Source organism: Chiloscyllium plagiosum, unplaced genomic scaffold, assembly GCF_037043375.1.
Source record: "Chiloscyllium plagiosum isolate Xiang-an unplaced genomic scaffold, Cpla_swu_hap1 HiC_scaffold_43, whole genome shotgun sequence".
NCBI lineage: Eukaryota > Metazoa > Chordata > Chondrichthyes > Orectolobiformes > Hemiscylliidae > Chiloscyllium > Chiloscyllium plagiosum.
In genome coordinates this window covers 30,652,664-30,680,230 of record NW_028270181.1, presented here as the reverse complement: position 1 = coordinate 30,680,230, position 27,567 = coordinate 30,652,664, and the positions used below count along the sequence as shown (strand labels likewise).

Sequence of the window (27,567 nt, the reverse complement as noted above, 5' to 3'; positions counted from 1 at the left end):
CCTACCTGAAACGTCGATTTTCCCATTTCTTTTAAAGCCACTGAGTTAATGTGGCAAGTTCAGTTGAGTTTCCAGTCAATAATAATCTCCAGGATTTTGATAGTGGGGGATTCAGTGATGGTAACACCACTGAATGTCAAAGCGTGATGGTTAGATTATCTCTTATTGGAGATGGTTATTGCCTGGCATTTATGTGGTGCCAAAGTTACTTGTCACTTGTCAGCACCTGCCTGGACATTGTCCAGATCTTGTTGGATTTGAACACTTCAGTGTCTGAGGAGATGCCGAACATTGAGAAGCAGAAGAACAAATTCAAGATAGCGGTGGAGTTTGTCCGCTCCCTCCATTTCTTTCTGTTTTTCTTTTCTCGCTGTGATAGTTCTTTTCTTCTTTCTTCTCCCGGCCTCAGCGCGGACCTGGCGAGGTGTTCTCCCGACATGGCATGGGACTCTTTCAGCGGCCAGTGGCGGTCTCTCAGTCCAGTGTCTGAGATTGCTGGCAGTGAGAGCAGAGCCCAGCGTCTACTCAGCGGTCGGAAACTGTGAGCAGGTCCTGCCTGGGCATGTTCTGGAGGCAGCAGCTTCAGTGCCAGTCTTAGCAGCGATGTCATCATAGACCAACACGGAAGAGCGAGGAGGGAGGGAGGGAGAATCCCACCTATGCCTGGTGTCTGCGGTGAGAACAGCCAGCTGAGATCTCCCAGGGAGTGAGCTAAGTGGAGGTGTTGGGGCCCCAGCAAGTACTAATCAAAGATTGTTGAACTGCTAACTTTATTTTTATATTTTTCTTGTTCACATTAGGAAGGACTTTAATGCTAACTATTATCTTATTTCTTTGTTTTTTCTACTCATTTTACGCAGGTCGGAAATGCTTAACTTTTTTAAACTGAGTTTTTGTACTGAGGTACCTTTGTACCTAAGGTGGTGCCACCACTTCCTCTGGCAGCTCAACCCATACCCGCAACACCTCTGCGTGAAATCTTTGCTCCTTAGGTCCCTTTTAAATATTTCCCCCTCACCCTAAACTTATGCCCTCTAGTTCAGGACTCCCCCGCCGCAGGGAAAAGGCCTTGTCTATTTATCCTATCCATGCCCCTCATGATTTTATAGATCTCTATAAGGTCATCTCTCAGCCTCCAATGCTCCAGGGAAAACAGTCCCAGCCTATTCAGCCTCTCCCTATAGCTCAAACCCTCCAACACTGGCAACATCCTTGTAAATCTCTTCTGAACCAATAAGATCCAAGCATTGTGCAATCATTGATGAACAATCCCACTTTAGTCCTTATGATGGAGGGAAGGTCATTGGTGAAGCAGCTAGGACTGAGGAAGTCCTGGAGCTGAGGTGACTGACCTCCACAACCACCTTCCTATGTATCAGGTATGATTCCAGCTGGTGGAGAGTTTGCCCCTTGATTCGCATTGATTCCAGTTTTCACTCCAGTTCCTTGATGCCACACTTGGCTAAATGTGGCTTTGATGTCAAGGGCTGTCACTCTCACCTCCCCTCTGGAATTCAGCTCCTTTGTCCATGTTTAAACTGAGGCTATAGTGAAATCAGGAGCTGGGAGGCCCTGGAGGAACCCAAACTGGGCGTCACTGGGCAGGTTACTGCTGAGCAAGAGCTGTTTGTTAGCCCTGTTGATGGTACCTTGCATCACTTTATTGATGGTGGTAATTGGCCGGTTTGGATTTGTCCTACTTATTGTTGACAGGATCTGTCTGGGCGATATTCCATATTGGTCAGGGAAATGCCAGTGTTGTAATTGCATTGGAGCAGCTTGGCTCGAGAGGCAGCAAGGTTTGGAGCATAATCCTTCAGTATTATTGCCGGAATGTTGTCTGGGCCCATAGCCTTTGCAGTATCCAATGCTTGCCACTGTTTCTTGATATCACATGGAGTGAATTGAATTGGCATTTGTGACGCTGGTGATCACTGTAGGAGGTTGAGGTGGATAATCATCTGGTTTAAATTGCTATGAATGCTTCAGCCTTATCGTTTACACTGATGTGCTGGGCTCTTCCGTCATTGGGGGTGAAGATATTTGTGAAGCCTCCTCTCATGAGCTATTTAATCATCCACTGTCGTGATGACTGGATGTGGCAGGACAGCAGAGCCTAGATCTGACCCACTGATTGGGGGAATTGCTTGGCTCTATCTATCACTTGCTGCTAATTGTGTTTGGCATACAAGTAGTCCTGTTTGGTAGCTTCACCAGGTATCCCTGATGCTGCTCCTGGCACATACTCTCTATTGAGCGAGGATTGATCACAGAACTTGAACTCAAATTCCACCATCTGCCATGGCAGGATTCAAACCTGGGTGCCCAGAACACTAGCTGAGTTTCTGGAGTAACAGCCTAGTGATAATACCACTAGGCCATTGCCTTACCTTTAGCATTTTTGGTGTGGATATTTATTAAGTTCTGAAATTCATTGCTCCAATTGTAAAATGAACATACCAGCTTACAAATTCTACAATAGAGACTCGCTTATCTAGTTGGTCCGGGTTGGACAATATAATGTTCGGATGGAGTTAATGTTAACATTACATTGGCTCCACCCATTCTACTGATGTCATACAGAGTCTATGTGCACAGACAAGGAGTTCTATTCCAGGTTTCAGAGGGAGCAGATGTATTTGTATCAGACTGCAGAAGTCCTAATAGCTTTACCCAACCAAATGAAGTTCACTCATTACTAGCATGCAATAAACCTTATTGTTATCTAAAATACCGCCTCTTCTGTCGATGCTCTATGGTGATGTATCCTCCACCACTAATCATTAAGTAGACCCTAGAGAAAGCAAAGACAACTGAGAATTGTTGGCAATGAACTACCTCAAATAACTCTTACCTAGTGCCACACAAATACCACATGGTGGCAAATACCACAAACTGCCCAAAGTAGTCATCTGGGAAGTTAGGGTCAGCAATGGCCTTGTGGTATTATCTCTAGACTATTAACCCAGAGACCCAGATAATGTTCTGGGAACTTAGGTTCAAATCCTGTCATGGTGGAATTTAATTCAATAACAATTTTGAATTGACAGTCTAATGATGAATATGAAACCATTGTTAGAGAAAAACTCATGTGGTCACTAGAGTCATAGAGATGTACAGCACAGAAACAGACCCTTCGGTCCAACTCGTCCATGCTGACCAGATATCCCAACCTAATCTAATCCTACTTGCCAGCACTGGTCCATATCCCTCCAAACCCTTCCTATTTATATACCCAACCAGATGTCTTTTAAATGCTGCAATTGCACTAGCCTCCACCACTTCCTCTGGCAGCTCATTCCATTCTGCATAAAAAAATCGCCCCTTGGGTCTCTTTTATATTTTTCCCCTCTTACCCTAAACCGATGCTCTCTAGTTCTGGACTCCCCAACCCAACCTTGTCTATTTATCCTTTTCATGCCCCTCATGATTTTATAAACCTCTATAAGGCCAACCCTCAGCCTTCGACGCTCCAGGAAAAACAGCCCAGTCTATTCAACCTCTCCCAATAGGTCAAATCCTCCAACCATGGCAACATCCTTGTAAATGTTTTCTGAACTCTTTCAAGTTTCACAACATCCTTCCAATAGGAAAGAGATCAGAATTGCACACAATATTCCAAAAGTGGCCTAACCAATGTCATGTACAGCTGCAACATGACCTCCCAACTCCTGTACTCAATATTCTGACCAATAAAAGAAAGCATACCCAATGCCTCCTTCACTATCCTATCTACCTGTGACTCCACTTTCAAAGGGCTATGAACCTGCACTCCAAGGTCTCTTTGTTCAGCAACATTCTCTAGGACCTTACCATTAAGTGTATAAGTCCTATTAAGATTTGCTTTCCCAAAATGTAGCACCTCACATTTATCTAAATTAAACTCCACCTGCCACTCCTCAGCCCATTGGCCCATCTGATCAAGATCCGCTCATAAATTTCTTCCCTGTCCACTACACTTCCAAGGAAATTCCCCATCCTTACCTGGTCTGGCCTACATGTGGCTCCAGACCCACAGCAACGTGGATGAGTCTTTAGTGCCCTGTGGGCCATTAGAAATAGGCAACAAATGCTAGCCTAACTGGTGTCACCCAAACCCCATGAATTAATAAAATAAAAATTATTATGTGTCATATATAGGAGTTAGAGTCGAAAAGTGTGGTTCTGGAAAAGGAAAGCAGGTCAGGTAGCATCCGAGGAGCAGGAGAATTGACATTGGGCTGAAAGGTCGATTCTCCTGCTTCTCGGACGTTGCCTGACCTTCTGTGCTTTTCCAGCACCATACTTTTCAACTCTGATCTCCAGCATCTGCAGTCCACACTTTCTCCATATTTTGGAGTTAGCGTTACGACCAATGAGCTAGATGCTGAAGGTGAAATGTTCAAATCCCAGTCCAGACCGCTCCCGTGCGAATACTAGATGGATTGGATTTTCCAATTGTAATACTCATCTCATAAGTCAGTGGATCTAATAAAGCCCCTTGCTGAACCTCACTGATGGACAATACAAGGATGGTTCCACTGAGGAAGGGCTGTCAGACTGTGATTTAGACTGCAAAGTCTCAGAGCCTTATAATTGCTCACCAAAGGAAGACTGAAAAATACAATGTTGTCAGATATTGACTGTTCAAGTACTGGGATACAGAAGCTGACATGAAAGCTCAATCACATTACCATCACTTCAAAACCAATATTGGTCATCTTGAAATATAATAGCCGTCATATTGACATTCAGCAATTATTCTCAAAAGATTTTTGGTTTATTTTCAGGCTGGTAAACTGTAGCAGCTGCTGTTGATATCTTTCCAAATGTTACATTGCCATTATTCCCACACTTTGATTTCAGTCCTCTTTGCCCTCTAATTTTCTTAATGCTTTTCCTTTCTGTCTATCTGTCTCCTGTTTGCCTCTTCAATCCTCCCATGTAAACATGTGCTGTCGTTTTGTGAGATTATGTTGTGAGATTGCAGGAGCTGGTGGGCAGACGGTCCAGTAAGTCAACCACAGCAACTCAGTTAGTGAATGAGTGGGAGCTTGCAGCATGTGGGCATCTAGCCAATGGAATTGAGATGGAGGATGTAAAAGTTTCAAAACAGGCATGGGACCAAATCACATGTCCTCATCAATGCCCCTTAAAGTCCCTTTTCAAACATGCTGCTCACAAAACTAAACCTTAAACATTGTTTGATGTGACAAAGGTAAAAGTTGACATCCCCTTCAGATGCAGTGGCGAAAAGGGAAGTTGCATATATGTACTTAGTCCCTTTTCTAACCTCAGGAGGTAAGTCACTTACTGCAGGATTCCTAGCCTCTTACCTGCTCTTGTAGCCACAGTATTTATATAGCTAATTCAGTTCAGTTTTTGGTCAATGCTAACACCTAGGAATTTGATCGTGGAGGATTCAGTGATAGTAGCGTTATTGAATGTCAAGAGGTGATGGTTCAATCCTGTCATGTTGAAGATGGTTATTTCTTGGCATTTGTGTGATGTGGGTAGTATTTGTAATTGTGATATAATTTGTTCACCTCTGGATGTGGCAGGACTGCAGAGCTTACACCTGATTTGATGGTTGTGGACCTGCTTAGCCCTGTCTATCACTTATTGCTTATGCTGTTTGGTAGCTCCAGCAGGTTAACACATTATTTTTAAGTATGCCTGCTGCAGCTCCTGCACTATGAACTAGAGTTGGTCCCCTAACTTGATGGTAATGGTCTGGCACTTTGTTAACATCATCAGAGGGTTTGGAAAGGAGGTCAGAGACCGAACAAAATGAGGGAATGGGTGATGGTTAGGTTAGTAGTTAAAGGTTAATCAGGTGCACTTGGTCGGGGTTTTACTTTTGATCTCTCCTGCTTCATAGAATCCTACAGCTATTTGGCCCATCAAGTCAACATCGACCTGTAAAGGGGAGCATCCCACCCAGACCCACTCCCCTACCCAATCCTGGAGTTCCTGTGGCTAAACCACCTAATCTGTACACTATGGGCAACTTAGAATGGCCAATCCACCTAATCTGCACATCTTTAGACAGTGGGAGGAAACCCATGCAGAGACAGGGACAATGTGCAAACTCCATACAGTCACCTGAGGCTAGAATCAAACCTGGGTCCCTGGTGTTGTGAGACAGCACTGCTAACCACGGAGCTACTGTGTTGCACTGGTTTGAAGTGGCTTTACTGAGTATTGAGCTCAGGAATTCCCAGGGTCAGAGCCCACCAGCCTGTGCACCATATTAATGTACCATTCTTAGGAAAACACTTTGAGATGCTCTGAGAGAGAAGATATATATTATAAATGTATTTTGCTTCTTTCTATGAAGTTTATACTGTACAATGTCCTGAGGCTATCCATTTCTGTCCATTACAAAAGATAATAGTTTTAAAGTTTTAAAACACAGAGGAATCAGTTAACTTCAGTTCAACAAGATGCTGCATAATTAATGAACAGGTTGCTGAACTCTTCAAAAACAAACAGTGCCCCTGACAGTTCTTGGCCTGTCTTGTCTGGATCGACCAATCAATGGTAAAAATCATGAGATCAGGTTGCCAAGTCTGGCTGGAAGTCTTCCTGGAAGATAGATCAGGTGACATGTGACAGTGGATCACATGACACATCAGGAGGGGAGAGCTGGAAACTGAGGGGAAAGGGAGAGGCAGAGAGGAAATCAAGAGTGGGGAAAACATGTACGGAATGCTCAGCAGCGTGTCTGAGAGATTTATACCCCATTCTAGATGACTTCCAGCAATCCAAAATTGTTGCGAATATGGAACCATCCCAGGATCGGGAAATATCCATATCAAACCCCATATTCTCACACAGCTCTATCAAACAGTTTTCCAGATCCCTCTTGAATTTGCTGCAACAATCAGTCAATTTTTCCTCCCTAGTTCTACTCATCCCATAATTTCACAGGTTGATTGATTCGGTGCAGAAGGAGGCGATTCAGCCCATCATGCCTAGTGCTGGTTCTGCTAATGAGTGAGACACAAAGTGCCATTCTCTTGCTTTCTCCCTGAAAATGCGAATTCTTCCTTTTCAAAGAACCATCCAATTCCCTTTCAAATTTCTCCAGTGAACCTGCTTCCACCACACTCTCAGGCAGTGCATTTGGTACCAATTCTAACCACTCCCTCCATGAAAATATTTATTTCTATATTTTGCTTCTATTGATGATTTTGGGATAGTGTAGGGGGAACGAGCTGAGAATAGTTCACAGGTCGGCACAACATCGAGGGCCGAAGGGCCTGTTCGGCGCTGTATTGTTCTATGTTCCTTTACTAATAACTTTGAAAAGAGACTGAGTGCTGCTGGTTTTAAGGAAATTTAAGCATGACCAAATCCCCAAAGCTGGATCAAACTCAAATCCGTTCTCAGTGGAGTGTGACCTACAGCAATGCTGCCAGTAAACTTTCTTTTCGTTCATCGGATATGAGCACTACCAGCATTGATTGCCCATTCCTAATTGCTCAGAAGGCATTTAAGAAAAAAAACCAAAAGGACATTAGTGAATCAAACAGCTGTTTACAACAATTGACAATCATTACATGGTCCTCATTGGAATAGCTTAATTTATTAGATTAGAATCCCTGCAGTATGGAAACAGGCCCTTCGGCCCAACAAGTCCACACCGATCCTCCGAAGAGTCACCCACCCAGATCCATTCCCCTACCCTACATTTGCCCCTGACTAATGCACCTAACACTATGAGCAATTTAGATTAGGTTAGATTAGATTCCCTACAGTGTGGAAACAGGCCCTTCGGTCCAACAAGTCCACACCGACCCTCCGAAGAGTAACCCACCTCGTCCCATTTTCCTCTGACTAATGCACCTAACACTATGGGCAATTTAGCATGGCCAATTCACCTGACCTGCACATCTTTGGACGTAAGGCTGGAATCGAACACTGGTGCTGTGAGGCAGCAGTGCTAACCACTGAGCCACTGTGCAACCCATCTCCAATTCACCGAACCTGCACATGTTTGGATTGTGGGAGGAAACCGGAGCATCCGGAGGAAACCCACGCAGACACAGGGAGAATGTGCAAGCTCCACACAGACAATCGCCCAAGGCGGGAATCGAACCTGGGTCCCTGGCACTGTGAGGCAGCAGTGCTAACCACTGAGCCACCGTGCCACCCCATTAATTTATTATATCCAAGATTTTTTTGTATTGAATTCAAATTTCACTATCTGTTATGGTTTGATTTGAACCCTTTTGCTTTGAACATTAGCCCTGGGCACTGAATTAACAAGGACAGTGACATTCCCACTACGCTATTGCCTCTCCAATCTACCAAAGCCGTCTTGTGTGCAGTTCTGGTCTCCAAATTTGAGGAAAGACATTCTGGCTATTGAGGGAGTGCAGCGTAGGTTCACGAGGTCAATTCCTGGAATGGCGGGACTACCTTACGCTGAAAGACTGGAGCGTCTGGGCTGTGGGCGGCACGGGTGGTACAGTGATTAGCACTGCTGCCTCACAGCACCAGAGACCCAAGTTCAATTCCCGCCTCAGGCGACTGACTGTGTGGAGTTTGCACGTTCTCCCCGTGTCTGCGTGGGTTTCCTCCGGGTGGTCCGCTTTCCTCCCACAGTCCAAAGATGTGCAGGTAAGGTGAATTGGCCATGCTAAATTGCCCATAGTGTTAGGTAAGGGGTAAATGTAGGGGTATTGGTGGGTTGCGCTTCGGCGGGTCGGTGTGGACTTGTTGGGCCGAAGGGCCTGTTTCCACACTATAATGTAATCTAAAATGTAATCTAAAATGATCGCATACCCTTGAGTTTAGAAGACTGAGAGGGGATCTGATTGAGACATATAAGATTATTAAAGGGTTGGACACTCTGGAGGTAGGAAACATGTTTCCGCTGATGGGTGAATCCCGAACCAGAGGACACAGCTTAAAAATACGGGGTAGACCATTTAGGACAGAGATGAGGAGAAACTTCTTCACCCAGAGAGTGGTGGCTGTGTGAAATGCTCTGCCCCAGAGGGCAGTGGAGGCCCAGTCTCTGGATTCATTTAAGAAAGAGTTGGATAGAGTTCTCAAGGATAGTGGAATCAAGGGTTATGGAGATAAGGCAGGAACAGGATACTGATTAAGGATGATCAGCCATGATCATATTGAATGGTGGTGCAGGCTCAAAGGGCAGAATGGCCTACTCCTGCACCTATTGTCTATTGAAGGGATGTCAGGATGGAGTGTATATGAAGTATAAAAATGCCACATTGGTCCTGTTCCATGGGTTGGGGTTGAGGGTTATTGAGACAATGGAGAAGGAACCTTACTCTGTGTTTGACTGAATGTCACTTGTTCTGGGCTATCTGTGCTTTGCTTCACATTGACAATCAATAGGGCCACTCTCCTGCACCTTCCAGTGGGGGACTCAGGGAGGTCTGGAGCTCTTTTGTGGTTTTGTTACCACTGACCATGCTCAGGGCTGGGCTGCCATTACAGCAGCGGCTAATTTAGCTGCCAGGCCTGATATGTGATACGTTCCTGCTACATACAATCACCAAGCGTAAGGCTGAACCTAGGCTGTGAAAAACTACTCACAATCGCAACATCAGATCTGATCGTGCTGACAGAGAACCTGCCCAGTGCTGAAATTGTGCTGCCCTGGCTGTTTTCCTGGAATTGGGAATGGTGTGTGGAATGTTTCACTATCAGCTGGGAATTCTTAGACTCTCCGCAGGAAATTCAGGCTTGACTTGCCAGCTCGGAAACATTATGTCACTCATTCCTCTCCAGCTTGAGATTATTGGAAATTACTTAAACAATAACAGAGTTGAGGAAAATGACTTTGAACATTTTGGGGTACAGGTGTCAGCTGGAAACAAAAGAAGCATTTTGACATTGCCATCATATTAAAGAAAGACTTGCAATTCTGTAGTGCCTGTCAGGTTCTCTGGGGCTTTCCAAAATACTTTACTACAGCTAACGGGAGTTCTTTCTGTATCGCTGCTGTGGTAATGTGAGCAAACGCAGAAATCAATTTGTGCACAGCCGCATCTCCCAAAGCAGTAATTTGAAAACGGTTAGGTGGTCATGTTACTGAGCTAGTAATGGGAAGGCCCAGATTAATGCTGTGGCAGGGGGACATGGGTTCAAATCTCACCTTGGAATCTGGTGACATTTAAATTCAATTAATAAATCTGGAATTGAAAACTGGTCTCAGTGCTGGCAACCCTGAAATTATCATCAATTCTGGGAAGAGCCCGTCTAGTTCACTTTGGGGCGGCTCGGTGGCACAGTGGTTAGCACTGCTGCCTCACAGCGCCAGAGACCCGGGTTCAATTCCCGTCTGTGTGGAGTGTGCACATTCTTCCCCGTGTCTGCGTGGGTTTCCTCCGGATGCTCCAGTTTCCTCCCACAGTCCAAAAAAGAATGTGCAGGTTAGGTGAATTGGTCATGCTAAATTGTCCGTAGTGTTAGGTGAAGGGGTAAACGTATGGGTGGGTTGCTCTTCGGAGGGTCGGTGTGGACTTGTTGGGCCAAAGGGCCTGTTTCCACGCTGTAAGTAATCTAATCTAAATGTCTTTGAAGGAAAGAAATCTACTGTCCTTACCTGATCTGGCTTATGTTTGACTTCAGAGCAGTTAAGGACCGTAGAAATGCTGTCGAGCATCTCAGTTCAAGGGCATGGGCAACAAATGATCAGGAATGCCCACTCCCCATACAAGAATAAACAAAAGAAAACATTGTCTATTCTCCTCATGATCTCAAACACCTCCGTCAAATTTTCTCCAAGGGAAAAAGCCCCAGCTTCTCTGTGTAACTGTGATCCTTAGAACCAATTCTGTAAATATTTTCTGCACTCTTTCTAAAGCCTTAGCGAGCTTCTGAACGGGTGGTGCTCCGAAGTGGAATTAACATTCCAAACAAGGCTTAACCAGCGTTTTAAGCAGGTTCATCATTAAATCCCTGTCTTGATGTGTTGAATTAAGATAGAACAGGTAAGCAGCCCCAGTTTCTAAATCAATAACTCTTCAATTTGTACAAAAGTGAAGCATTCAGGGAAGGAGATTTGACTATTGCCTGTGTTGTGTCAGCTGATCTCAGCTGGGTAGAGGGTTGGGGTGTATGTGTGTTGACAAAAACACTGTCAATATCTGCTGTCAATGTCTTCTAGCTGCAGCTGAACTGTCACATAAACCAATGGCAACAAAGAGAGTCTAGAAATGTCTCATAATTTCCAACTATTAAACTACACGGTTGCAAGGATCTTCAGTGAAATGAAGCCTGCAACATACAGCAAGAGTTCACAAACAGGACCATAATGTTGACCAGATAATACTTTCATTGAGAGAAAGATCAGTGGAGTGACGGGAGGAATGCAGAGGGAGATACAGGGGTCTCTGCTGCTGATCGCTGTCCAGTGGTACTGTGTGAGGATAATATTAGATATGACTTTAGGCTGCCATGGTGGTTCAGTGGTTAGAACTGCTACCTCACAGCGCTAGGGACCCGGGTTTGATTCCAGCCTCGGACTGTCTGTGTGGAGTTTGTATGTTCTCCCCGTGTCTGCGTGGGTTTCCTCTGGGTGCTCTGGTTTTGTCCCAGTCTAAAGATGTGCAGGTTAGGTGGATTGGCCATGCTAAATTGCCCGTAGTGTTCAAGGATGTGCATGCTTGATGGGTTAGCCATTATAAATGTGGGGTTACAGGGGAGGGGGGGGGGGGGGGGTTGCTGGATCTGGGTGGGATACTCTTTGGAGGGTTGGTACAGACTCATTGGACCACATGGCCTCTTTCTGCACTGTCGGGATTCTATGACTGTAAGGACCACACATACAGATAGATCCCACAACCTAAAACTCACACGATGTGAATAGCAACTTTTACATGATGGATGTGGTCCACTTGCTGCCTGTGAGACCACTTATACCCTCCCAACTCTAAATTTACAGAGAGAGAAATAAATCGTTTGGTGTATACCGGGGAGACATCCAATGACCAATTTAGAAACGACTGGTTTTCCACTTGTGGGGGTCTGTAGTTTATGGCAGGCCTTCTCCAGCTAACCTGGGAACACCTATTGTCATGGAAGGACTTCCCTGAGTAGAAGATTGCTTGGAGAATCTAGAATTTCCTTCTAAACAGGACTGTGGATGCTCTATGTTAATGGTCTGAGATGCTTAGATTAAGCATGAAATGATATGGAGCCTGAGTGGGTAAATGGAGTTGATCTGCTGACATAAACAATGGCAGTACAGACTCAAGGGGCTGATTGGCTTCCTTCAGTAAATTCCCTGCAGTCTTTGGTGATCCGAACTGGTGCACGACAATTGGACCTCAGCTTCCCGGACCAAGGAGGAATTCCAGCTGCTGTGAAGATTCTGGGTGTAAACAAATTGAATTCAGTGCCGATCTCCTCCAACAGAGAGAGTCAGCTGACACTCCTGACAGAAACCATAGCCTCCCGAAGCAGGTTTGAGAGTGCAGTGTGAGCTGCTACCTCAAGAAAGAAGGGAAAGGGAACATCATGACTGGATCTAATCAACTGAACATATGAAGGTCAATTAAAGAAAGCTAGCATTCCCCCGCGGCAAATTTTATTCAACGAACTTGCTTGAGATTCTTTCAGGTGAAGTAACAGAGAGTGTGGATGAGGGTAATCCAATTGTTACCAAGTACATGACCTTCCAAAAGACATTTGTTTAAGTGCCACATAGCAAGCTTGTTAGGGAAGTATGATCAGAGTGATTGCCCTTGACATTAAGGCTGCATTTGACTGAGTGTGGCATCAAGGAACCCGAGCAAGACTGGAATCAGTGGGAATCAGGGGGAGGTCTCTCCACTGGTTGGAGTCCTGCCTGGCGCAAAGGAAGATGGTTATAGTTGTTGGAGGTCAGCCATCTCAGCTTGAGCACATCTCTGCAGGAGTCCCTCAGGGTAGTGTCCTAGGCCCAACTATCTTCAGCTGCTTCATCAATGACCTTCCCTCCATCATAATTTCAGAAGTGGAGATGCTCACTATTGATTGTACAATGTTCAGCACCATTTGAGAACCTCAGATACTGAAGCAGTCCGTGTTCAAGTGCAGCAAGTTCTTGAACCATATCCAGGCTTGTGCTGATAAGTAGCAAATGCCAATCACAGCATACAAGTGCCAGGTAACGTCCTATCCAACAAAAGGGAATCTAATCATCATCCCTAGATCTTTTTCAATGGTATTACCATTGTTATATCCCCCACTATCAATATCCTGGGGTGACCATTGATGGCAACTGAAATGCACGAGCTGTATAAACACAGTGGCTAAATAATTAGGTCAGAGGATAAGAATCCTGCAGCGGGTAACTCACCTCTTGGTTCCTGAAAGCCTGTCTACCAACTACAAAACACAGTCAGGAGGTCAAGAGTGTGATGGAATACTCCTGGGCCGCTGTCCCTAGTTGCCCCTTCAGAAGGTGGTGGTGAGCTGCATTCTTATACCAATGAGATATCCTCAAAATGCTATAAGGGATTTGCCTGAATAAATGCAGCTCCAACATCATCTAGAAGCTTGACACCATCCTGGACAAAGCAGCTTGCTTCATCCACAAATATCCACGCCCTCCACCACTAACACTGAGTAGCAGCAGTGTATATTGTCTACAAGATGCACTGCAGAAATTTACCAAGGTTCCTTATTGTAAACCTGTCCTCTTCAAAGGTTGGTGCCTTTCAAACCCACAACCACTTCCATCTAGAAGGACAAGGACAGCAGATACATGGGAACATGATCAAGCTCCCCTCCAAGCCACTCAACATCTGGACTTGGAAATATATAGCCGTTCCTTCACTGTCACGTGGTCAAAATCCTTAAATTCCCACCCTTGTGGCATTTTGAGTGTATCTCAGTGGGTCAAGAATTCAGCTCATCACCACCTTCTCAAGGGGTAACTAGGGATGGGCAATAAACGCTGACCCAGCCAGCAATGTCCACATCCTATGGATTACACTTTTAAAGTGTTAAAGCCAGTGCCTTTAGCAAAAGACATAGTAGCAGTATCAATATGAAGTGGGCTGTCTGACTGGAAACAGAGAGTAGTGATGGAGTCTAGGCTTGGGCACAATTCCAAATCTTTCTGAATATTACAAAACTTGGAGGTTTGTGAACCATGAAGAGGATAGCGACAATTTGAAGAAGACACTAAGAGGCTGATGGAACAGGCTGAGAAGTGACAGTTCAAATTGAGTGCAGAGCAGTTCAATGTGATTCATTTTAGTAGGAAGAAGGACAGACAATATCAATTAAAGACTATAATTTTCAAGTGGTGCAGGAGCAGAGGGACCTGGGCAATCTGTGCACCAACCATTGAAGATGACAGGTTGAGAGAAAGAATTATAACGTGTATGAGATCCTTGGGCTCTCTGAAAAGGGGCACAAGTACAAAAGGAAGGATGTTATGTTAGATTTGTATAAAACACTGGTTTGAATTGAATTAAAATTGGCTTTATTGTCACACTTGAGTACAGTGTTGAAATTGCTGTGTTGTAAGTTTTACAAATCACCACCTACGGCGCCAACTGGAGTATTGTGACCAATTCTGAGCACCACAGTTGAGGGAAGAATATGAAGGTTTTAGGGAGCTACATTAAACATTTACAAGAATAGTTCCTGGGTCGAAGTAATTTCAGTTCAGTGGACAAATTGGAGAAGGTGGATCTGTGCTCCTTGGAGGAGGTAAGATAGATAGCAATGTTCTAGAAATCTAGTTAGAATAGATAGGGAGAAACCCCTCCAACTTGCAGGTGGATGAAGAACCCAAGGACACTAATTTAAGGTGATTTTCAAAAAAAGCAACAGACATGTCAGGGAACACACTCCTGGAGAGACAAAGAAGGCAGATTCAATTCAAGCCTTTCAATTAGAATTGGATCATTAAGGAAGAGTAGGGGAGTGGGATCCAGTGAATTGCTCCAGCCACAAAAAGACACGACCCTCTCTCCCTCGTAGCCCTACACACGGATGAAACAAACCACCAATTCGACTGGGACAACACATCTATCCTGGGACAGGCTAAGCAAAGACATGCCAGAGAATTCCCAGAGGCCTGGCACTCCAACCACAACGCCATAAACAAACACATAGATCTAGATACCATCTATCAACCCCTCAGAAAACGAACAGGAAATGACATCACCACAAACCTCAGGAACCCCATCCAGGACAAACATATAAATAGAAAGCAGGAGACAACAGCTTTGCTTCACTTGGAGGTCGCCACTGGTGATGTTACCTAGTCAGGTAATGAAACGTCTGGATATCAAACCTACAGCTCAGCGAGCAAAGCTACACCCTAAACCTCAACCTGAGCTACAAACCTTCACAAACCTTGCAGACACAGGGATTTTGGGAAATCCAGAACATCAAGACACAGGGTCAGAATAAGGGGCCGATCATTTTGGACAGAAATACGAACAAATTTCTTCCTTCAGATGTGAGCCTGTGGAACTCTCTATCTCAGAGGGTTGTGGCTGCTCCATTATTGAATATATTTAAGGTTGTAACAGAGAGATGTTTAGTCTCTCAGGGAACCAAAGGGACACAGGAGTGGGAAGGAAAGTGGAATTGAAGCAGATCAATCATGATCATATTGAATGACAGAATAGGCTTGATGGGCTGAATGGTCTACTCCAGTTATAGAGTCATAGAGATGTACAGCATGGAAACAGACCCTTTGGTCCATGCCGACCAGATTTCCCAACCCAATCTCGTCCCACCTGCCAGCACCCAGCCCATATCCCTCCACACCCTTCCTATTCATATACCCATCCAAATGCCTCTTAAAATGTTGCAATTGCACCAGCCTCCACCACTTCCTCTGGCAGCTCATTCCATACACGTACCTATGTTTCATTTCCTTATGTTCTTATGAGTCAGCACCCACTGCATTGCCCATCAATGTTAGTCCAGATAATTAATAAAGACAGTGAGTAGCAGTAAACCTAGGACAAATGAAAGAAAATAAAAGATAAAATCAAGATGGTTGTTCTAATTCTCTTTAGTGTAGAATTGAAAAGCTTCCTTGTCAGACCAATTTAATGCATTTCACTCCCCTTCCCTATCCTCGTGTGCTCGCATAACATTTTTTTTTAACCACTTATTCCACTGCATGTTGAACATTTTAATTGAATCTTTTGTTGCTATTCATTCTGATGTTGCATTCCAGACTATAAGAGGACATTGAGTAAAAAGGTTCTTCATCTGCCCTCTGGTTCCTTACCCTGTTACATCACGATCCTCGTGATGTAGCCCTACATTACTTGCTGTGAGGAACAGTATAGAGAATAGCCTGACTACTTCACCAGCAGAAAATCACTACATGCTGGTCACATCTTCCAGAGTCACAGCCGACACCACTTATCTCACTGTTGGAATTTGCTGTGTGCACATCAGCTGCTAACAACTAATGCCAAACACTGTCAATATCTGCTGTCAATGTCTCCTAGCTCCAGCTGAACAGTCACAATGGCGAGGACCACATAAACTAATGGCAACAAAGACAATCTAGAAATGTATCATAATTTCCAACTATTAAACTACACACAAGGATCTTCAGTGAAATGGAGCCTGCAACATGCAACAAGCTTGTCCGTAACTATATTCAGATCTAGACTGACATGAAAAACCACTTTCCAGATAAGTCATTTGACCGTGAGCTGCCTGTGAATTGAAATGGATGTCAATTCCCTTAGAGATTAGGGACACTTCCTCGTGTCCTGGGAAAATAAGCATTCCTCAACCAGCTGCAGCTAAAACAGATTAACAGGCCTTTTAAATACTAAACTGTTGCAGTCTTTTGAACTGTTGTCAGCTAATTTCTGCACATTTTTCCACAAGTTTTAATAAAATAAATGACAGGTCACTTAAACACTTGACATTATTCCTTTTGAGTTCAAAAATTTCAGATCATAACCATACTCCCAATTATTTAGGTCAGTGGACGTTGGTAAGAACTCTGTTCTTCGCATTTTACATATCGTACAGGCACAGCTTTTGTTTCTTTATTTGTCCCATTACAATCTCCTTTTGACTTACCCCTTCATCGCTTTAATTTAGTCTCTCTTGCCTTCTATCTTGTTACAAACCTTCCCTTTTATTCGTTTCCAGACCCCACTTTTCCTGTTACTTGCTTAATCCTAATCCATCTCTAACACTCTCTAATTCTGATGAAAGAACCCAAACACTAATGGTGTTTTTGTTCTCCGTACATGCTGTCTGACCTGCTGAGTTCTCCTAACATTTTCTATTGTTTTCTCATATTTCTAGCACCTCAGAATTTTGCGACTGTTAAAGGCCAGATAATCAGTTTTAAGTGTTGGTTGAGGGTTAAATGTTAACTAGGACACTCAGAGAATTCCCTTGCTTTCATCCTAACCATTACATCCACTAGTTTGTTCTTGCACGTGCAATACTTATGTAACCTTTAAAGCAGTTAGGTCTTCTAATGGCATGCATTTGAGTTGCTGTTGGCTGTGTGCTTGGTGTTTGTTCATTCTTGGGATGACATTCCTTCTCGAGCTGCTCATTGGTAACTTTAGAGCCACTGCACATCAATAGCTTTCTTGAGAGTATATTTTTCTTCTCTCAGCAGACATGCTGTCAGTATGAGATCTCTTTTTCTTGAGACAGCCCTGTTTCTGATGAGATCATCTTTCAATTGCCTGAACTCATAAGATTCACCTAGATTCAGAGCAATCACATACTGATCAATATCTTCCCTTCTTGAGTTATAGAATCATAGAGTTGTACAGCATGGAAACAGATCCTTCAGTCCAAGTTGTCCATCCAAACAGTTATCCTAAATTAATCTTGTTCCATTTGTTCGTATTTGGTCCATATCCCTCTAAACCCTTCCTATTCGTATACCCATCCAGATGCCTTTTAAATGTTGTCATTGTACTAGCCTCCACCACTTCCTCTGGCAGCTCATTCCATACACATACCACCCTCTGTGTGAAAAAGTTGCCCCTCAGCTCCCTTTTATTTCTTCTCCCCTCACCTTAAATCCATGCTCTCTAGTTTTGGACTCCCCTAACCTGGGGAAAAGAGCTTGGCTATTCACCCTATCCAAGCTCCTTGTGATTTTATAAACCTCAATAAAGTAACCCATCAGTCTCTGAAGATCAGGGAAAATAACTATTCAGCCTCTCCCTATAGTTCAAACCCTCTAACCCTGGCAACATCCTTGTAAATCTTTTCTGCTCCCTTTCAAGTTTAATGACATCTTTCCTAGGGAGACCAGAACTGAATGCAGTATTCCAAAATTGGCCTAACCAATGTCTTGTCTACAACATGATATACCAACTCGTTTACTCAATACACTGACCAATAGTCTTCTTCACACAACATTCATAAATCACATTAGCACCGGCTTCAAAATGGCTCCAAATTGTAACCAACCTGTCTGTGAGGTCAAGGGTGCAATGTAGCCTTTAGCTCTTTTTCTCAGCATTGTAAACAGAATTTTACTCTTACTTGTTCAGACTTTTTGTTTAACTCTATGGTGATCTGATCATTTTGCTGCTGTGACTGTAAGAAATTTCAATTCTTTCTCAAACTGCCTTTCATCTCGACATGACCAGGAACTGGAAAATTCAAATCTATACTCACACAGGCAGAAGTACAAAGTTGCAGACTAAATTTCTAATGGTTCCTTGTGTTTTTTTCTACATTAGCTGGCTCTCTTAACAGCTTTCAGAATCCATGACTTCAAGCTGCACGTTACTAATATAATGTGCATGTAACTTCATGTCTTGAAACAGATTAAAAGGCATCTGCATGGGTACATGAATAGGAAGGGTTTAGAGAGATATGGGCCAAATGCTGGCAAAACAGGACTAGATCCGTTTAGGATATCTGGTTGACACAGATGAGTTGGACCGTTGGGTCTATGTCCATGCTACAGGTTGTTCCGTTATAATGTGCGTTTCGTCATCACAAAATCGCTGTAATGAGATTGATAGATTGGAGATGCTGTTTCTAAACTGCGGACTTTTAAAACATGCATTGGCCGTAATTACAGCACCAACACTTTAAGTGCTGCTTCTAAAGCATGATTTTTCTAGAAGAACACAACCATTGCAATATTGTATATAACTCCATGACACTATGAGAAAGTAACTACATCACAAACGATAAGACTATAGAAAGCCACAGTGTACAAGTACTGGTTTGTTATGACCAATCATCTGTGAGCGTCCCCAATTATTAAAATTCAAGCTGGAATATGCTGGGAGATCCTTACTCAGAAGAAACCGACTTGAAAGAATCTCCTTACTGAAGGGACACAATTCTTCAAGAACACCTGTTGGCAAAAGGAAAGGAACCAGAGAAAGCAATGCCAATGACTTTGAGTCCAAGGACCACTTCCACTTCCCGAAAACACCTACGAAATGTATGGCTGGAGATCTGGCTCTAGGATTGGGCTCATCAAACACACAAAGGTCCACAGAGCCCATGAGCAGTGGCACAGAATTTTCTAGATGGACAATTATACTTGTTGGGGAATGATTACGAACACACCTTCAAATAGTTAACCTCTCAGAGGAGGAGGAATGAACACTCTCTCCTGCTTCATTCAACCCCCTTCGTGGTTGGCTGCAAAAGGGTAGATTTGAAAAGTGTATCCTTCTCCTGAATACCTTTTTGCAAATGTATTTATATTGTAAAAGATGCCAAAATAACCAGACTTTCTTGAGTTAAAGAGAGGGTGTGTTTGTTAGCTAGTAAAGGTGAGAAAAGATAATAAATATGACCCCACACATGGATTAAAAATGTGATTTAAATTAAAAGGTAACAATGATACACAGTTTACACAATTTAGTCTCTGGATGCTATAAAGAGGGTGGAGAATTGTAGCCATTAAGTTGGATGGTGCCATAATGCTAACACTTGTAGTGAAGCAGTTGATTTCATGATTATTGGCTCCATGGTAGTTGGCAGGCTTTTGTCTCGCTTTCACTTTGACAGTGACTTCAATGTCTTATCTGGCTTCCAGGACTTAGAGTGATGGAGTCGTACATTACCTGCAATGCAGGGGTGTCTAATGGTTGTCCTCAAGCCATGACCTGCAATTTCCACTAGTCCACACTGGTGCATAAGCTTACTAGCATACAGAGACCAGAGGTCCAGTTTCTTTTTAAACCCCTTTTTGTATATTCATGGAAGGGTAAACATAAACAAGTCTGCAGTTTGGGACATAGTTCAGAGGAGATGGCTTTCTGTTGATGGGATAGTCAGCCCCTTATTAACTCTGTAGGCATAGGAGACCAGGCTGTTGTTTGTATTGAATTGCATCTCTCCTTTTGAAGGGCTGCAGTTTGAAGGTCCCTTGGCACTCTCTCAGGTATGACATTCCGTCAATCCTCTAAGGGCTTTGCCAAACTGCCGCTGAATTTATCTGTATGGTCATTGTTTGGCCATAGCAGCTTTCTAATTTAAAACAGTTGGAATTAAAGTTTGATACTTTTGTAAGTAATTGGGATTATGATCCTTTGTTTCCAGGTGCATTATTTCTAACATTTATGGTTGTCAATGGGAGCACACTGTGCACAAATTGACTATCTGATTTGCCCACAGTATGTCAGCAATTGCACTTTGGAAATAGTTCCTGCATTGTGAAATGCTTGAAGGTCATAAAAGACACTTCAGAAATAGAAAATAATTCAAGGAAAAATTCTGGCAGGTTCCAAAACTTTTCAAAAGTATTAGCGCAGGATCTATGCCATAACGCTGTTTGTTTTAACTGTTAGAAATGGCTTTGCATGAAAATTTTTTTTCTCCAACTTCCTCTCTTTACTTTCCTGAAGATACTGGAGAGAGTTTATCAGACAGTAAAAAACCTAGTTAGACTCTCGCCTGCTGGCTGTGATGTGCTGACAGATTGATGGGCCAACCTCCTAGACTCACAACTAAAGAAAGAAAACAGAAAAAAATGATACTAAATCGCCTCATCTGTTTTAAATCTTTTTCTCACAGATGAGAACTCCACAGCAGTTCCTCCCTCAGATGAAATAGTGACCAGAGTCTTATTAGGCTGGACCTCCACTGACTTCATTTGCTCAGCAGGTATGGCTCAAATTGCAAACAGAAAGAATCACAGAATTGTTATGGGGCACTGGGCTGGTAATCCAACTGTAATGCTCCAGGGATGTGGGTTCAAACCCCATGAGTCGCAGATGGTAAAATTTGAATTCAATAAGAATCCATGATATAAAGCCAATCCAACTTCTCTGAATATCATAAAATCCCATCTGATTCCCTAATATCCTTGAGGGAATGAAATCTGCCACCTTTACCTGGACTGACCTGGCTTGGATGTGATTCAAGACTCACAGCAATGTGAATGATTCTTAACTGGCCTCTGAAAGTTAGGGCTGGGCAATAAGTGGTGTGAGCAAGTCAAAAAGGTGCCATTTGCTCCATCGTATCTGTGACAGCCCTTCCATTTCAGTTAGCACCACTTTTCTCCTTGTAACCCTGCACACTCTTTCCTTTCAGATCATCCTGTAATTAATTCCCTCTTGATTGAACCAGCCCGTCCCATTTTGAGGGACAAGTCCAGAGCTTAACGACTTGCTACCTGAAAAAAAAATGCCCACGTATTTTTTGCCTTAATTACTTGGAGACTTTGGTTCGTGCGTCAGTGTCTGATTTAAATACGGTTTTGGTGTTAGGCTGAATATATGGAGTTGCTGGGCACGTCCGGCTATTTGATTGTGGGGTGCATCACAACCGAGTTGAGCCATGAGATATTACGGTCTGCCTGGCTATGTAGGAAAGCAATGCTTTGAAGGACTTCAACGCATCGAACCTGATTTGCAAACTATTTTGGAGTGACTCTGTGCTACCTGAAATAAGCCTGGCGATTGGAACAGCTTTGGCCACGTTTAATGCATTAAGGATCAGTCAGCGTTGAGCACACTAGAAACGGTCCGTTCGAGGGGTTTGTCTTGCTGCAAATATTGCTATCACCCACAGCTACAAAAAAACCCCTCTTTTCAAACACAAATTTTCCTCAACCTGGATAATTTTATGTTAGCCATGCTGTTTATTTCACGCTCTCTTCCTCCCCTCCCCTCCTGAAGCTGGGAAAAATATGACTTTGTGAATGACCAACTGCATCAAACACTGGCTCCTTTCCCTTTTGCCACTCCCTTACATCGAGGGGGCTTCCCCTTTCGGTGCCCCCCCCCCCCCGAGAATGAGGGCTGCCTCTGTGTCATGCTCTGTCATTGTCTGCCTGTTCCAGTCCTGGATATAGCGCGGGCGAGCGCACTTTCAAATGAGAATTCAGCAAAGGCGAGCACTTGAGTCGGAGCAGTGGCGTCTGCTTGTATTTGAGGGTGTTCTCACTAGAGTTGAGAGACATTCTTTGCTGTGAAAGCTACAGGAAACAGCGAACGTGCATAAACCCACAATAAGGATTCCGGTTGACTATTAGAGGACTGGAACGTTGCCGTTTCCCCAACTTTTAAAAGGTGAGGACGTGGGACAGGGTTGGTTAGCTTGGAAGGTCCGGAAGGCTTGCAATGAAGTGAAGTTTAAAGGTCTGGATTCTAGTTGCAAGTTTCTCTGTGCTCCGAGCTCTGTTCAAGTACATCCTATGTTGCACTAATTACTCCCAGACTGGTTCTTCCAACAGCTTTAATTGTGGCTATTTTTACTCATTTTTTTTGTAGCTTGTTGCCTCCACCCCCCCTTTCCGTTGCTTGCGTACGTTTTCTGGAGGCTTTACTGGGATGTGAGGGGTCCCTTTTAAAGGGGGAATTCCTTTTGGTCTTAGTGCCGGGCTCAGCGTCTGAGCCCATTGAACTCCCGCTTAAAACGCAGGATTTGAACGGAGCTTTAAATTTACTGGCCGTGACTGCTGATTTTTTTTTAACTTGTGGAAAATAATGGTCTAGACCTAAATGTAGTTTGAGTTTGTCCGTTCAAAAAAAGAGAATTTGCAGTCCCCCCCCCCCCCCCCTTAAATAGTAATTGCCCTTAAATTTTGCTTTCCTTCAAAAAGTTGTGATTTCCTTTCAACGTTTTAATAAGGCGAATAGAAAGATTCCATAAATAGCAGTTGCACCAGATGGATGCTGGAAAGTGGCCAGATTGGAATAAACACAAGGCTTGTTCACTAAAGGGTATTCTGCGGCTGGTTTTGTTTTTCCAGTGTCATGTTGAGTTCTGTGTAATAAGACGCTTGTCTAAAGCTTGACAAAACTCTGCAAACTTACCCACTTCCCGCTTTTTAATATAGTCCCAGAGAGAGGGAGCGCGGAATGAAAGGTAAAAGCATTTTGAAATCTGTAGTTAATCATTTGTCACTCCCTGGAAACAGTCTGGTTTCTGGCTAAGTATGTTCTGTATTAAAGTGAAACCGGTTAATGTACAGCTGGGAAAAGCACGGGCAGTGAACAGTATGGGACCCCGATGAAACTTATTCTGGTTTTGGGATCCTTGCGATTTGTATTGTGTTCAAACACTTGCTTCCCTGCATTTCAGCTTATGCTTGTCTTAAACCTCCTCAGACATTCCTCCTGCCTCAGTGTTTTCATAGAACATAGAACAGTCCAGCACAGAACAGGCCCTTCAGCCCACGATGTTGTGCCAACCACTGATCCTCATGTATGCACCCTCAAATTTCTTTGACCATATGCATGTCCAGCAGTCTCTTAAATGTCCCCAATGACCTTGCTTCCACAACTGCTGCTGGCTACGCATTCCATGCTCTCTCAACTCTCTGTGTAAAGAACCCACCTCTGATATCCCCTCTATACTTTCCTCCAACTAGCTTAAAACTATGACCCCTCGTGTTAGTCATTTCTGCCTTGGGAAATAGTCTCTGGCTATCGACTCTATCTATGCCTCTCATTATCTTGTATACCTCAATTAGGTCCCCTCTCCTCCTCCTTTTCTCCAAATGAAAAAGGTCCAAGCTCAGTCAACCTCTCTTCATAAGATAAGCCCTCCAGTCCAGGCAGGATCCTGGTAAACCTCCTCTGAACCCCCTCCAAAGCATCCACATCTTTCCTATAATAGGGCGACCAGAACTGGACACAGTATTCCAAGTGCAGTCTAACCAAAGTTTTATAGAACTGCAACAAGATCTCACGACTCTTAAACTCAATCCCCCTGTTAATGAAAGCCAAAACACCATATGCTTTCTTAACCCTGTCCACTTGGGTGGCCATTTTAAGGGATCTATGTACCTGCACACCAAGATCCCTCTGTTCCTCCACACTGCCAAGAATCCTGTCTTTAATCCTGTACTCAGCTTTCAAATTCGACCTTCCAAAATGCATCACCTCGCATTTATCCAGGTTGAACTACATCTGCCACCTCTCAGCCCATCTCTGCATCCTGTCAATGTCCCGCTGCAGCCTACAACAGCCCTCTATACTGTCAACGACACCGCCAACCTTTGTGTCATCTGCAAACTTGCTGACCCATCCTTCAATCCCCTCATCCAAGTCATTAATAAAAATTACAAACAGTAGAGGCCCAAGGACAGAGCCCTGTGGAACACCACTCACCCAGACTTCCAGGCAGAATATTTTCCTTCTACTAACACTCGCTGTCTTCTGTTGGCCAGCCAATTCTGTATCCAAACAGCTAAGTTCCCCTGTATCCCATTTCTCCTGACCTTCTGAATGAGCCTACCATGGGGAACCTTATCAAATGCCTTGCCGAAGTCCATATACACTGCATCCACAGCTCGACCCTCATCAACTTTTCTAGTCACATTCTCAAAAAACTCTAAGGTTTGTGAGGCAAATCTTAAAGCCGTGTTGACTGCATTTAATCAAGCCATGCTCTTCCAGATGGTCATAAATCCTATCCCTCAGAATCCTTGCAGACGACAAGGTGTTTCAAGCATAGTTCCTAGCTCCCTTCTTTCCCAGGCCCTTTACTATGGAATTGCTCACTTCCCTCAAAGCCTTTCCTTCCTACTAGGTCAGGGAACAAAACTGGAATTGTCACCTGATTTACTACTGTCTCTTTGCTTATTGAGATGGATTATCTGTGTGCTCTCTCTCATTGCTGTGTTCTGGGAGCTTGCTCTGTGTAAACTGGCTGCTGCATTTCCTACATTGACAATGGTGACTACACTTCAAGCGTCCCTCATTGGCTGATAGCCAATGGCTTTGGAATGTTCCAAGATCAGTAAAGGCATTACACAAATGGAAAAGACATGCAGGTGAAAAGTTTTGGGCAAGGGATGGGGCAGTGGAAAGTAAAATTGCTAATTCAAGCAGTGAAACGTAACAACCAGGAACTGATTCCAGTGCAGACTGGGGACTCTGGTGACAGCAAGGGAATGGTTGCACTTGTCCACCGTGAGCTAGCACAGACTTGATGGACTGATTGGCCTCTGGTGAAGTTAAGATTCTATGAATCTTTATTTTTTGGGTGACCTATGCTGAGAGTCCTCCCCCACCACCCCTGATCTTATGGATTTTTCAATTTATTTTAATGGAATTCTTATCTATGGCAAAACCATGAAGTTAATCATTCATCAGGACGATGTGACATCGCTGCTGCTTGTTTCTTCAGTCACTGTGTTGCAGGCTACATTGCGATGACAGAACTTGTCCACCCAGTGATCAATGTTTATGCTCCATACTAGCTGCTTCCTACTCTTGTTACCTCTCCCCATCCTCCTCCCTTACTCCTCTATATCAAACTTCCCCTTGAATACATCAGTGTGGTCTGACAACAGATTTACATTGCCACTGCTCTCTTTAAAGAATTACCTGTTTAAATTCTTTCTTGTGTAGTTTGTGCTGTCCGTGTAGCACCCTCTGTCCTGGAGGAACACTGTCTCATTTTTTTTACTGTATCAGTTGTATATCATAGAAACTACAAAAGCTACTCTATGATTTTTTTTGGGTGATTTATTGTATTTATATCCGCTTGCCAACACACGGAGAAAGGTTTTTTCCATGTCCGTTTTGCCAAATACTTTCAGACGTTTAAAGGTCTTGATCAGGACTTCTCATAATTTTCTCTCCTCCAAAGATGACAGACCCAGCGTGCGCACCTTCCTAGTAGTTCCATCACTTGTTTGTTTGTGCTGTTTTTGTACTTTCAATGTATTTGTGGGATACTGTACCAGCATTTATTGTCTGTCCCTAATGTCTCTGGAGAAGGTTGTGGGGAGCCACTGCCTTGAACTACTGGTCTCCACGAAGGCGGTCAATACACCTACAGTTGGAGGCTCAGATAGTTCAGTTGGCTGGATGGCTGGTTTGTGATGCCAAGTGACACCAACAACCCGGGGTCGATTCTTGCAATGCTGAGGTTACCGTGAAGGACCCCCCCTCCCCAACCTCTTCCCCTTGCTTGAAGCATGGTGATACTCAGGTTAAACCACTAACAGTAGTCTGTGTCTAATGAGAGGTCTGTGGTTTCGTAAGATTGTGGCGACTTTGCTTTTACATACACAGTGCTGTTAGGAAGAGTGTAAAGTTTTGAGATCTCTTTTTCTCTCTCCCTCACCATGTGTGCGCGATAAGACTGTTCTTTATGGATGGGTTAATGGTGAACTCTGGTGCTTCACTACCAGCCTGGTAAACTCAGATGGGTTGGATATGTCGAGTGTGTGTTGCTGGGACAGCTTTCCAAGCAACACACTCGACTCTGATCTGCAGTCCTCACTTTCTCCTGGGTTGGACATGTGGCTATAATTTTTTTCCGTCATAATCCTTTGCTCCCCACTTCATGTGGATGAGGTTCCTCACCAAGAGATAAACCTCAATGACGTTACCTTTTCTCAGGAAGTTATGCCTCCATCGTCGCCGTTGGTTTGTCAAAACCAAAATGAGCATGTTTCCCTGAAAATGGAGAGGGAGGGAGCGCTGCGGTATCCTGGCATGTACACTGGTGAACTAAGCCATGGGTCACCAGTGATACTATCCTTTTTTAGCCTCAATGGAAGATTCTACTCTGTAAAGTTGTTAATTTACAATGTTAAAAATATCATATAGATGGAGCCTCTCGCCAACAGCGCTGGGGGTGCACCTACAACAAAGGGATTTCCAAAATTCAAAAATTTTAGTTGCCTACCATCCCCAAGCACAATTAATGATGGCAGCAACTTTTTGTCCTTGACCAAGGCATTTATCCCAAGACTGAATAATAATGAGAATTGATTGCTGCAAACTTTAGCCTTGAGCTGAGAGAGCGACTTCATAGAAAATAGAACATTACAGCACAGTACAGGCCTTTCGGCCCTCGATGTTGCACCGATCTGTGGAACCAAATAGAAATCATGGTTAGTTACTGATAGGGTGTTGGTGAATTATGAGTGAGGCTAATGGTTCGTTTCAGGATGAATTCAGTGAGTACATTCTCAGAACTTATATTAGCTTAAACTTCCTCCATTACTGCATCCGAACCCTCTAGACCAGACTGCTAGCATTCACTCGACGCATTCCCCCACTATTCCCTGTGCCCCTTCCCAGTTATTACTGTGTGCAGTTATCATGAGCTACTTGGGATTTGAGTTCCCAGCAACGATTTACTTCGATCCCCCGAGTCACTGGCTAGTTTCGAGCAGGACCGAGCTGCCACCGTGGAATTATG

General features: G+C 43.8%; 1 protein-coding gene across 8 annotated transcripts in view; it reads left to right on the top strand.

The window, feature by feature from the left end:
- The window catches only part of LOC122541752 (sorbin and SH3 domain-containing protein 1-like), a 406,532-nt gene that overhangs the window by 126,323 nt on the left and 252,642 nt on the right, over window positions 1-27,567 (top strand). For 2 of the 8 annotated variants that reach the window (XM_087982589.1, XM_087982585.1), the window contains exon 1: window positions 22,231-22,469. The exons of 3 other annotated variants lie outside the window; for them this stretch is intronic. The gene's annotated coding sequence lies outside the window, so the exon portion shown is untranslated. Of the gene's footprint in view, window positions 1-20,967; window positions 21,058-22,230; window positions 22,470-27,567 lie in introns of those variants that run through there. 3 more of the 8 variants (XM_087982599.1, XM_087982601.1, XM_087982597.1) reach the window with 3 other exon arrangements.